Source organism: Ornithodoros turicata, unplaced genomic scaffold (assembly GCF_037126465.1).
Source record: "Ornithodoros turicata isolate Travis unplaced genomic scaffold, ASM3712646v1 Chromosome15, whole genome shotgun sequence".
NCBI classification, from domain to species: domain Eukaryota; kingdom Metazoa; phylum Arthropoda; class Arachnida; order Ixodida; family Argasidae; genus Ornithodoros; species Ornithodoros turicata.
The window spans coordinates 1069386-1082172 of record NW_026999318.1 but is presented as its reverse complement, the minus strand read 5'-3'; the positions used below and the strand labels follow the sequence as shown (position 1 = coordinate 1082172).

General features: G+C 46.4%; 4 non-coding genes across 4 annotated transcripts; all 4 read right to left on the bottom strand.

Moving 5' to 3' along the window:
- Positions 1-356: 356 nt before the first annotated feature.
- Trnal-uag (transfer RNA leucine (anticodon UAG)) lies at positions 357-436 on the bottom strand. Its single transcript has one exon. It is a non-coding gene; the product is annotated as a tRNA-Leu (tRNA).
- A 259-nt stretch (positions 437-695) lies between these two features.
- Trnal-uag (transfer RNA leucine (anticodon UAG)) lies at positions 696-775 on the bottom strand. Its single transcript has one exon. It is a non-coding gene; the product is annotated as a tRNA-Leu (tRNA).
- Positions 776-1034: 259 nt separating this feature from the next.
- Trnal-uag (transfer RNA leucine (anticodon UAG)) lies at positions 1035-1114 on the bottom strand. The gene has a single exon. It is a non-coding gene; the product is annotated as a tRNA-Leu (tRNA).
- A 9134-nt stretch (positions 1115-10248) lies between these two features.
- Positions 10249-10328, bottom strand: Trnal-uag (transfer RNA leucine (anticodon UAG)). The gene has a single exon. It is a non-coding gene; the product is annotated as a tRNA-Leu (tRNA).
- Between the last annotated feature and the right edge of the window lie 2459 nt (positions 10329-12787).

Genomic DNA, 12787 nt, shown 5'->3' with positions numbered 1-12787 from the left:
TTTTGTCGGGACCTGTACTGATAAACCCGGAAGTTTGATACGTCTTCCTTCTTTACTAAGCCTTCCAACACGTGCCCGAAATGGCCTACGTTATATAACTCCGTAACTTCCGTAACTACCTCACAAAAGGCAAAAACGTCAAAGGCGTAGCAGTTAATGAAGTTTTTCAGCAGTGCACGACCCTTCGATGCCTGGCGCGAGCCCTGTATTAAATGAAGAACGCGAATCGAACTCCTCGTACACAGGGCATCATGATGCACATTAGACGGATTAATCTAAAGGAGGTAATGTGCATGTAACTACCTGGATTCAACGCTGTCAATCTACGAGAATGACGCGCCCTATGCAAAAGCCCATGGCAGCGGTGGGATTCGAACCCACGCCCTTTCGGACTGGTGCCTAAAACCAGCGCCTTAGACCGCTCGGCCACGCTACCTTGCAACCACTGACCCTACCTCACAAAAGGCAAAAACGTCAAAGGCTTAGCACTTAATGATGAAGTTTTTCAGCAGTGCACGACTCTTCGATGGCTTGCGCGAGCCGTGTACAAAATGTAGAACGCCAATCAAACTCCTCGTACACAGGGCATCATGATGCACATTAGACGGATTAATCTAAAGGAGGTAATGTGCATGTAACTTCCTGGACTCAACGCTGTCAATCTACGAGAATGGCGCGCCCTATGCAAAAGCTGATGGCAGCGGTGGGATTCGAACCCACGCCCTTTCGGACTGGTGCCTAAAACCAGCGCCTTAGACCGCTCGGCCACGCTACCTTGCAACCACTGAACCTACCTCACAAAAGGCAAAAACGTCAAAATCTTAGCACTTAATGATGAAGTTTTTCAGCAGTGCACGACTCTTCGATGGCTTGCGCGAGCCGTGTACAAAATGTAGAACGCCAATCAAACTCCTCGTACACAGGGCATCATGATGCACATTAGACGGATTAATCTAAAGGAGGTAATGTGCATGTAACTACCTGGACTCAACGCTGTCAATCTACGAGAATGGCGCGCCCTATGCAAAAGCTGATGGCAGCGGTGGGATTCGAACCCACGCCCTTTCGGACTGGTGCCTAAAACCAGCGCCTTAGACCGCTCGGCCACGCTACCTTTTTTTTTTTTCCACCAGGTACTCACGTTTATTTACAAACATTAAAATAAGCTATGACTGTACAGTGTTAATGAGTGATGTATGATGAATGAATGATGCACACCGTAGCATCCAAATACACAGGATACAAAAAAATACATTGTACACAACACACAGGTTACACAGGTCACATACAGAGAGTAAAAATTTACATACACACAGGATAGAAAAAAATATATGGTACACAACGCACAGGTTAAACACGTCACACACAGAGAGGATACATAATTTACATAGAGGACAGCGATTCACACAGATGCTCTAACCACGGTGGTGCTTCCAAATGCTGCATGCAGCATAGCTTCAGCTGCGTTATTTCTACTTTAAAATACTGCATGGGCGACGCCAATGGCTCTTCATTTCTGTCTGCCATACGCAGCTTCCACAAGCAATACATAGCTATCAGCATGATAATATTGTAGCGTATATCTTCATTCGGATGTAAAGGTAGGAATCTGATTGTATGTGGGTTCAGAGAGAGGCGTTTATTCAGTACTTTAATCTGTATGTCGTCCCAGAAAAACTGTGCTTCCGTACAATCAAGAAAGATGTGGTCAACGGTTTCAGGAACTTTGCAAAACCTGCAGTTGGCAGACCATGGAACATATATGCCTTTCTCTTCCAACCATGCTTTCACAGAGAGCGTTGATGTATGAAGCTTGAAAAAGAATGTTTTCATATTCGGCTTTATGTGCATGCGTTTGACCCTGTGTAAAACGTCCGCTCCAGGCCACTCAGACGGAATTTGCCTGTAAATTGGCACGGGAAACAAGGTATCTATCAAATGGGCTGCCAACACTTTCTTTGAGGGCCTCGGTGGCTCAGTCGGTAGCGTGTTCGCCTTCTGATCCCGAGATCGCGGGTTCGAACCCGGCCGAGGACGCCAGCAACTTGGTGGCAGGGTACAAGTTGCTTAGACACGCCGTCTTCCGCGAGGGACGTTAAATACGGGGTGCCGTGTGATGAGCTTTCATCGCACGTTAAAGAACCCTCAGGTGGGCAAAAGCAATCCACAGACCGACCGCTGTGGCGTCGCTCATGATCTCAGTTGTCTCGCGACGTAAACACCCAATTATTATTATTATTATACTTTCTTTGAGACCGAAAAGAGGTAATCTGGGGTAAACCTGACTTTTAGAAAGTTGACGCAGTCCACGACCTCCTGATAAAACCCTGTCAACTGCAAGCCTTGCTCGTGGAAGCCAACATATATATCAGGCATATAGTTGTAGGCTACTGCTCTCTTCACGGCGTCTAATAGGGGGTGCACAGACTGCCTATAAAACCAGAGTCTCATAATTAGCTGCTTTACGAACAAGTGCTGTAGACCTAAACCTCCATCCTTGATTTTCTTGAAAAGGTTTTCTCGGCGCATTCTTTCAAATGTTGAGCACCATATCGTGGTGGCAAACACGCGTTGGCATGCATGTACGATTTTACGGGAACACTGAAGTACTTGCAAAATGTATACCATTTTCGCCACCAAAAACACATTGCAAACTGAAGCCCGCTGGAATATTGACAGTTCCTTGCCTCTCCAAGTGAATGCATGCTTTTTCATCTTATCAATTCTTTCTGACCACATCCTGTTTGTGTTTCTACTTGCGTGTAATGGCACCCCCAGGTAGTCCGGGTTGCTCGTCTGCCACTTGATATTGCAAAATATTTCTGGAGTTGAACCCCAAAGCCCACACCATACTCCTAAAGACTTCTCTTTGTTTACTTGAGCTCCAGAAGCTGCACAAAACAAGTCGACCTGCTCCATTATTTTTTCGACACTTCTCTTATCTTTCACCAAGAACGCAACGTCATCTGCATACGTCACAACTTTAACTTCAACACCACCCAGCTGAAAGCCATGAACGTCATACTGACAGATTACGTGTCTACACAACGGTTCTAAGTACAAATCGAAAAGTAAAGGCGATAAAGGACAACCTTGCCGGACCGAAGCTCCAAGCGCAATCGGGGTGGCAATGAATCTACTCACCACAAGGCTCGTTGCAACTAGTTTGTAGCACAACTGGATGCGATTTACAAACCTATCTCCCATGTTGACATGACGCAGCAATGCGAACAGGTATGTATGACAAACTCTATCGAAAGTTTTCGAAAGATCCAACTGTAGCATCGCCACATGCCCACCCCATGCCCTTGCAACCACTGAACCTACCTCACAAAAGGCAAAGACGTCAAAGGCTTAGCACTTAATGATGAAGTTTTTCAGCAGTGCACGACTCTTCGATGGCTTGCGCGAGCCGTGTACAAAATGTAGAACGCCAATCAAACTCCTCGTACACAGGGCAACATGATGACATTAGACGGATTAATCTAAAGAAGGCAATGTGCATGTAATTAACTTGTCTCAACGCTGTCAATCTACGAGAATGGCGCGCCCTATGAAAAAACTGATGGCAGCGGTGGGATTTGAACCCACGCCCTTTCGGACTCATGCCTGAAACCAAGGCTTTAGACCGCTCGGCCACGCTACCTTGCAACCACTGACACTACCTCACAAAAGGCAAAAACGTCAAAGGCCTAGCACTTAAATGTGAAGTTTTTCAGCAGTGCACGACTCTTCGATGGCTTCCGCGAGCCGTGTACAAAATGTAGAACGCCAATCGAACTCCTCATGTACAGGGCATCCTTATGCACTTTAGACGGATTAATCTAAAGGAGGTAATGTGCATGTAATTACCTTGTCTCAACGCTGTCAATCTACGAGAATGGCGCGCCCTATGAAAAAACTGATGGCAGCGGTGGGATTCGAAATCACGCCCTTTCGGACAGGTGCCTAAAACCAGCGCCTTAGACCGCTCGGGCACGCTACCTAGCAACCACTGAAATTACCTCACAAAAGGCAAAAACGTCAAAGGCCTAGGGCTTAAAGGTACTGTAAAGCAGCTGGCAAGCTGTTAATATTGGTAGCGGCATTTGAAAGCTTATTCCGAAAGAAATCCACACTGCAAATTTTATGTGCGACAGAAAACTCTAAATATTTTTAATCACGACTGAAATTGCGGTGAAAAGACGAGGGGCGACGCCTGGTGGGAAACAATCCCTATTCGTCGATCAACAGTGTTACATGTCCCCAACCTTGTATCGACTAAGTCATCGGCTAAGTAGCCGGTTTCATGAACTTTCTTTGAAAAGTTTGTTCAAACGAGATAGTTCCTGACATATATTATCTCAAAATGCAAGAACATTGGTACGTCGTGGAAATGAGTAACGAACTGTCAGCAGAAACACCATGAGAGTCACCCACGCAAAAATGCACCACGTCTGGCAAGCCGACGTGGTGATGGTAGCGGTCCACAGATGCCGCTGTACACTCCCATTGTTATTGGCATGTTTATGTTCGCCGCCCTACAAGGGGGAACTGCGGAATTCGTGTCGGGTCTTAGACACAGGGTTGCCCGTAACATTAAATCTGAATTTTCTAAAAAACTACGAGGTGGATTTTAACGAAATTTGTGGCGTTTGTATAGTGAGCACCCAGGTTGTCAAATGAGCCAGCAGTATAAAATTGTATGCCTGCTGCTTTACAGTACCTTTAATGATGAAGTTTTTCAGCAGTGCGCGACTCTTCGATGGCGTGCGCGAGTCGTGTATAAAATGTAGAACACCAATCGAACTCCTCGTGCACAGGGCATCCTTATGCACTTTAGACGGATTAATCTAAAGGAGGTAATGTGCATGTAATTACCTGGTCTCAACGCTCTCAGTCTACGAGAATGGCGCTCCAAAAGTGATGGCAGCGGTGGGATTCGACAACACGCCCTTTCTGACCGGTGCCTAAAACCAACGCCTTAGACCGCTCGGCCACGCTACCTTGCAACTACTCACAAAAGCCAAAAACGTCAAAGGCCTAGCACTTAATGAACTTTTTCAGCAGTGCACGACCCTTCGATGCCTGGCGCGAGCCCTGTATTAAATGAAGAACGTGAATCGAACTCCTCGTACACAGGGCATCATGATGCACATTAGACGGATTAATCTAAAGGAGGTAATGTGCATGTAATTACCTGGTCTCAACGCTGTCAATCTACGAGAATGGCGCGCCCTATGCAAAAACTGAAGGCAGCGGTGAGATTCGAGCCCACGCCCTTTCGGACCGGTGCCTAAAACCAGCGCCTTAAAGGGACTATGAAATTTCCCGAACCCCCATACTTTTTTTCGCTGGAAACTGTTCTTCCCGTAGAGAAACTAATATGCCACAAATTTTTCCGGACGAAATCGCTCCACTCTGCGAGGAGCGCGCGCTGGAAATGTCTCTTCCGCGTTCCTCCTCTCCCGCGCATATTGCCCTGTCGATGGTGTAACTGTACGGACCGCACTTCGGTTCCCCGTTACGTCACCGGTGTTGCACAATGGCAAGTAATGCCGCGAGCTCGCGCTGTGGCTGCCGCCACTGCCGCCGTCCAATCGCACATACAAGGTCACAAGGTCTCTGGTCGCGTGTGAGGGTTGAATTTGAAGCATTACGTTGGAGGCGTTCGGATAACACGCTATAATGAACAGCTTTTTGCATGTGAATCGTTTGCTACAGTTGAACTGGCAAGTATGACATGTGAGCTGTACTTTGTTCATCGAATGTATTCGTCGTCTGATCTGCGGCCGTTCACAACAAGGAACTCACGCACCTCCGTGGCTTTGAGAGTTTTGCTGACGAGTTACGTGGGCCTCTAGCGATTCACCGCAACATGTATTGGTTGTACCGCCGTCACCAACGGAAAGCGTGTGGTGGTTGCTTGGCGTTGCAGTTATATTTACGTCAGTTGCAGTTATGTTTACATGTTAGCAATCTGACAACAAAGGAAGTGCGTTGTGAAGTGAGACTGTGATATTTGGAAGATGCCCCCTTTGTTGCTCGATTTGTTTGCACGAATTATCGTAAAAGACTGGGTGACCTAATGGTCTAATGTTTTGTTTTACTTTGTTTCAACTCATTACATTTACATCATTACAGTTATTATTCAAAGGAGCTTCGCGCCTTTAGGCGATTTTGATTTACTCCGCATTTATTGTTCTACAGGTAGCAGATTATGTTTCATGCAAGAATTTATTTATGAGCACGTCACGTATTCTGTATTCAATGTTGAACACGTCGTAAATCTGAACATTTAGCGTTGCCAACCACCATGCCTACAAAAACTCAGCTGTGGCGTATTCTGTAAGAGTATTCTGACATCGTATTGACTTCTAATAAGTGTTTGTCGTTTAACAAATTTATTGTTCAACCAGGTTTCCAATACTGTGCAGTACATCCATAACCCTAAGACTCGAGGACACAATCTCACGACACCAGTTCGCCTGCTTTGTTGCTCTCTTTTATTATTGTGTTACGTAAGCTTGAAGTCACCAGTTGTGTAACTGGAAAAAAGCAAAAAACCCCAGTACTGACGTAGCGTGCCCAGTATTTTGCAATTAGAAAAACGACAAGTAATTGGTACTATTTCAAGTTAATTGCTTGTTGGTCTTCTGGCGGAAATCTGTATTGGCATCAGGGTCAAACAGCTGAAATGTCGACATTTAGCTTAAATAGTACAATAACTAAAACCTAACACCTACACATACACATTATATGCTATACATGCATAATTTTTATTTTTAATAGAACACAGGATATGTTCTATTTTACACTGTCACACAGCTCATCTAACATCTGTATTGGCACCAGTGTTACCAGCAAATAAGGGCTGAAGTAGCTGCACGGCCTTGCAGGATGCCCAGAGCAAGTTGAGCTCGTTGAACACAGCAGTACACCACTGGTATGATAATGGTTGGTAGGGTTATTTTTTGGTAATGTGAAACATAGCGCGGAGAGGTGTAGCAGGAACAAAATCTCATGAGGACATAGTGTATCAAAGGTAGGTTCCTTTAATTTAGAGGTGACCTGCAGAGCACTTGCTGGAGTTGTCCTGGCATGTTACCCTGGTGAAAGACTTCAGCTGCCATGCACATGGGCCGCCCTGATTTGAGAAAAGAAAATAACACAGTACACAACTGCAGTTCCGGTGAATGCAAATGATGTAATCTAACTGAGCAATGATTATAAGATAAGAAGTGTAAACAAGAAGATGTCCCCCTCAATATCACATTTGTGCATATGATAACGCAAACTGTAGATCAAATAACAAAAAAAGGTTAAAAGAAAACTTGTGAACAATATACAGAGCCCGAATGGTAGACAAGACACTGCATTAAAGAGGAATCTGGAAAGAGGGTGCACAGCATTTGTCTCCTCTGAATAGTGGGTTACAATGATCATGCTGTCTCATCTAAGTGGTTTCAGGCTCCGCTGAGGAAGTCACCTGTGAACATGAAAACAGGTCAGCGAAGAGAAAAGAACGGATACGTATGTTCAACATATCACATAAATATTCTGTTGAAATATGGTTTCTAAGATCATGCTAAACGAAGTGTACTTTTATCAACAGTGCACCACCTGAGTTTAGGGACTAGATTCGGTAACATCTACTTTCTTTTTTTTTACTCTCTCTGTGCCATGAGCGGCGGCAAGGTTCAGAGTCACGCAGATGAGAATTAACCCATTCACACAATCCTGAAATCTATGACAGTACTTGACCCACACGGACTGAGAGACCTTTGTCAGCTCCAATAACGAAAAATACTCACACCTTTGCGCCGTTTAGGTCGATGTTCTTTCCCAGGTGTGGACAGGTATTGTGATGGTGCTACACCTTGATTCAGACGACACTAAGTTCGTTATCCGGTACGTTGAAGAGGTTCAGCGTACGCTTCGTAAATTCGATCATGCAAATGTCCGCTACAAACACGAGCAGCTAGTCGATGGCACCGCATCGTCTTTCCATTCCGGCGGTCCGATTGCTTTGTGGCGTCAAAAGCTGTTCGTCTCGTCACTGATAAGCATGAAACACTGAATACCAGGCGAATATTGACGTAAATTGGGGCAACCAACTATCCAACATCGTCTCGGCATGTCGACGAAAACCACAGGATGCGACGATCGCGCGAAAGCTGCCTTCATGGAGATTTCCACTCCCGATGAACGCATACGCAGGATCTACGGCGCATGCTCCTGGCGGGATTCCTCGTGCTCGGCAACACGTCACGATGACGTGTTGCTGAGCCGGCCGTGGTCGCGTCAAGTTGCCCGCTGTGTCTCCGCTCGGCAGCTCGCCACGGCGCGGCGCCAGCTGTCCTCCCTTCGCCGCTCCGTTTAAATTCGCTCCCGAGAAATCCGCTCGCGCGACGAAGGTAAAATTTCGGTTCTAGACTCAGAAAAATGTCCTCTTTCGAACGAAACGAAGAAAAAAATCGTTTCATAGTACCTTTAAACCGCTCGGCCGCGCTACCTAGTTTTTTCACCTTTTATTAACAAAACGCACAAGTACACACAAGTACAGGTACGTCACACGGTTGCAACGCCGTGGGCCATTACAAAACGCTTTTGAATACCTTTTGAATTTGTACATAACGATTTTACAAGTACGTAAGGGCATCAGACAATGTTTCTAACCAATCTGGCAGCTCTAAACATCGCATAAGGCACAGCTTAAGTTGATATATTTCTATCTTAAAGTATTTCATAGGAGGCATTAACGGTTCTTCGTTCCTGTCAGCCATACGAAGTTTCCACAGACAGTACAAGGCTATAAGCATGACAATATCGTACCTGACTGTTTCCCTGGGGTGTAATGGGAGAAACCGTATGGTGTGTGGGTTAAGCCGAAGTCGAGTTTTGAAAACTTTATACTGGAGATCGTCCCAGAAGAACTGGGCTTCTGTGCAATTTAAGAAAAGGTGATCATGCGTTTCAGGAACTTTGCAGAATCTGCAGTCTGCAGACCAGGGCACGTATATGCCCTTCTGCGCGAGCCATGCCTGACAGGTAGTGTTGACGTATGAAGTTTGTAAAATAATGTCTTCATGTTTGGTTTGATTGGCATCCTTTGGACTCGAACCAAAACATCCCTGCCTGGCCAAGTGGGTGGAGTATCTCGATAGACAGGCACAGGGAACAATGCATCGATCAAGTGGGCCGCCAGCGTTTTCTTGTTGACAGACAAGAGGTATTCAAGGGTAAACCTGGCTTTCAAAAACAGCATGCACTCAACGACCTCCTTGAAAAAGCCTGTTAACCGCATCGTTCCCTCTGTGAACGTGACGTGTAACTCCGGGATGTAATTATATGTAAGAATGCGTTTTACTCCCTCGAGAACTGCATGCAGCTCCTTACGAATAAACCAGAGTCTCATGACCAGTTGTTTTACAAAGAGGTGCTGTAGGCCGAGGCCTCCATCACGAAGTTTTCGAAAAAGATAGTCGCGACGCATCCTCTCAAATGTAGAGCACCAGATTGTGGTGGCAAAAATCCTGTGACAGGCGGCACTACTTTGCGTGGGCATTGCAAGACTTGCAAAAGGTAAACCAGTTTAGCGGCTAGAAACACGTTGCATACTGTCGCTCGCTGAAAAATTGAAAGATCTTTCTTCCTCCAGATGAACGGCCACGCTACCTTGCAACCACTGAAACTACCTCACAAAAGGGAAAAAGGTAAAAGGCCTAGGACTTAACGATGGACTTTTTCAGCAGTGCACGACCCTTCGATGCCTGGCGCGAGCCCTGTATTAAATGAAGAACGCGAATCGAACTCCTCGTACACAGGACATCATTATGCACTTTAGACGGATTAATCTAAAGGAGGTAGTGTGCATGTAATTACCTGGTCTCAACGCTGTCAGTCTACAAGAATGGCGCGCCCTATTCAAAAACTGAAGGCAACGGTGAGACTCGAACCCACGCCCTTTCGGACTGGTGCCTAAAACCAGCGCCTTGGACCGCTCGGTCACGCTACCTTGCATCCACTGAACCTACCTCACAAAAGCGTCAAAGGCCTAGCACTTAATGAAGAACTTTTTCAGCAGCGCACGACCCTTTGATGCCTGCGCGAGCCCTGTATTAAATGAAGAACGCCAATCGAACTCCTCGTACACAGGGCATCATTATGCACTTTAGACGGATTAATCTCAATGAGGTAATGTGCATGTAATTACCTGGTCTCAACGCTGTCAGTCTACGAGAATGGCGCGCCCTATGGAAAAACTGATGGCAGCGGTGGGATTCGAACCCACGCCCTTTTGGATTGGTGCCTAAAACCAGCGCCTTACACCGCTCGGCCACGCGACCTTTCTTCTTTTTGTTCAACATTTGTTACGGCTGATGGCGCTACGTACAAGAATGACATGCGTGAATGAATAACAATATTTACATTATACACAACTCATTGAAAACTGCTGCACATTAACATAATACGGCGACAAAATGAGAGTAGTGCGCGTTACAAAAGCAAACTGCACAACAACCCAAACCTTGCGAAACGTTACACACAAAACCACACATGAACAAGGAAAAGTAAGCTTAGCATAATAAGGACACGTAGAAGGAGTAGGAGCATGAAGACATGAGCAGGAATGACTGATAAGAAAAAATTAGTAGTCTACAGGGCCCGTTCGTAAGAGATTGATGACGTTCAGCCACATGTGCACAGTTTCGTCAGAGATTGTGAACACTAAAAAGTGCGCTAATGAAAAAACCATGCGACAGAATATGGGCCGTATAACCCCAACAGGAGTGGGATGTCCAGAGGCAAATCGCATCCAGGCCTGGCAGGAAGGAAGCGTATAGTACGGGAATTTAAGTAGATACCCCTTATCAGGGCACGCTGGAATACGACCCAAAAGAAAATGGTGTTTCGACAATAGAGAAAAGTGTGCTCAATGTTTCCCTCTTCCGGACAAAGACGGCAGTTGAAATTATTCCATGGCACCCAAAACCCTCTGTCGCGCAGCCACGCATGAAGCGGTAGCGTTCCAATGTGTAACCAATAGAAGAAAGTATTCACCTTTAGACGCACTGGCATGCGCCTACACGCAAGAGAACATCACCACCAGGCTGAGGTGCAAACATCGTCCGGTATATTGGAGGCGGAAAAAGCGAATCCAGAAGAGCGTGATAGAGGCGTTTCCGAGTCGTTTCAAAGATGAATTCTCTAGAGAACCTTGCCAGGAGGAATCTGAACGAGGCTGCTACCTCTTTGTAGAAGCCCCAAACAACCAAAGGCGTGTCATATACTGTCGACAGTAACAGTTCCATAACGTAAAAGCGCTAAAACCAGGACGAACACAGGCACACACAACATCGAGCGCTCGATGTTGTGTGTCTCTGTGTTCGTCCTGGTTTTAGCGCTTTTACGTTATGGAAGTCTATCACCAACAAGCCCAAAGGGATGTTTTAAAGTAACAGTTTCCGCAGCTCATCACGAAGGATGGCAGCGGTGCAGTGCTGGAGGAAAGGGTGCAGCTGCTCGCGTACAAAGCACATGCGCCAGACCAACTGACGAACGAAAAGGCAGGACAATCCCAACCCCCCAAGTTTGAAGGCCCGGAACAGATTTCCACGTCTCGTTGGTTCATACGACGAACCCCATATAGAGGAACAAATGACCCGCTGGACTCGATTAATGTGTGTTCTTGCGCACGGGAGTACTTGCAGGTAATAACTTATGCGAGAAGCGAAAAACGTATTTGCCACATGTGCACGATCGAAAATGGAAAAGTCCAAAGGTTTCCAGGTTGCCACCACCTGCCGGCCACGCTACCTTGCATTCCCAACATTACTACCTCCCAAAATGCGAAAACGTCAAAGGCCTAGCACGTAATGATGAAGTTTTTCAGCGGTGCACGACTCTTAGATGGCTTGCGCGGGTCGTGTATAAAATGTAGAACGCCAATCGAACTCCTCGTGCACTGGGCATCATTATACACATCAGACGGATTAATCTAAGAGGAGGTTGTGTTGAGGAAGATGACACAATGACGTCACTACGCATCATCCTCGTGATCGCGCTTGAGCGAGGGTTTTTCATTCCACTTCAGTTTGTTGCATTAAACGGACATCTCTTCTGTCACCTCTGTGGCTCTTTGGCTTTATTCCACATCTGGTGCCGAATCCGGGGAAGCGATTTTGTGCAAGGATTACTGACTGGCATAGGTTGCCATGGATAACGTGGAACGACTGAAGAAGATGCGAGCTTCCAGCCGAGCGACTGTAACGCGTATCGTCAACGATCTGAAGACTCTCTTAGCTACATCGCCCCACGATCCTGCTCAGCTTACTGCAAAGCTTACGTTTCTCGAAACAAAAGCATCAACCTTGACTTAGCTCAACCAAGAAATGCAGGCCTTTATCGACGAAGCATCTTTGGAAGCAGAATGCGAGGCCTGCGATCAGTACTCGGAATCTATTATCACTATCTCGGTTCAAGTCCGTGAAGTTCTGAACACCGCTTTCGGTGTGACGAGACTGGCATCCGCTCAGGTCGGCGGTGCTCCACAGCCTTCGTCTGCTACATCTCAAGGCGTGGGCCCTCCTGCAGACGGCGTCAAATTGCCGAAGTTGCGGATTGACTCCTTTTCTGGTGAGCTGTCTCAGTGGCAAGGTTTCTGGGATCAGTTTGGTGTGAGTATTCATGAGAACCCCATACTTTTTAACGTCAACAAGTTCAAATATTTGCTCTCACTCATCACCTGACCCGCTGCTCTAGCGATAGAGGGACTATCACTCAGGGACGAGAACTACGTTACGGC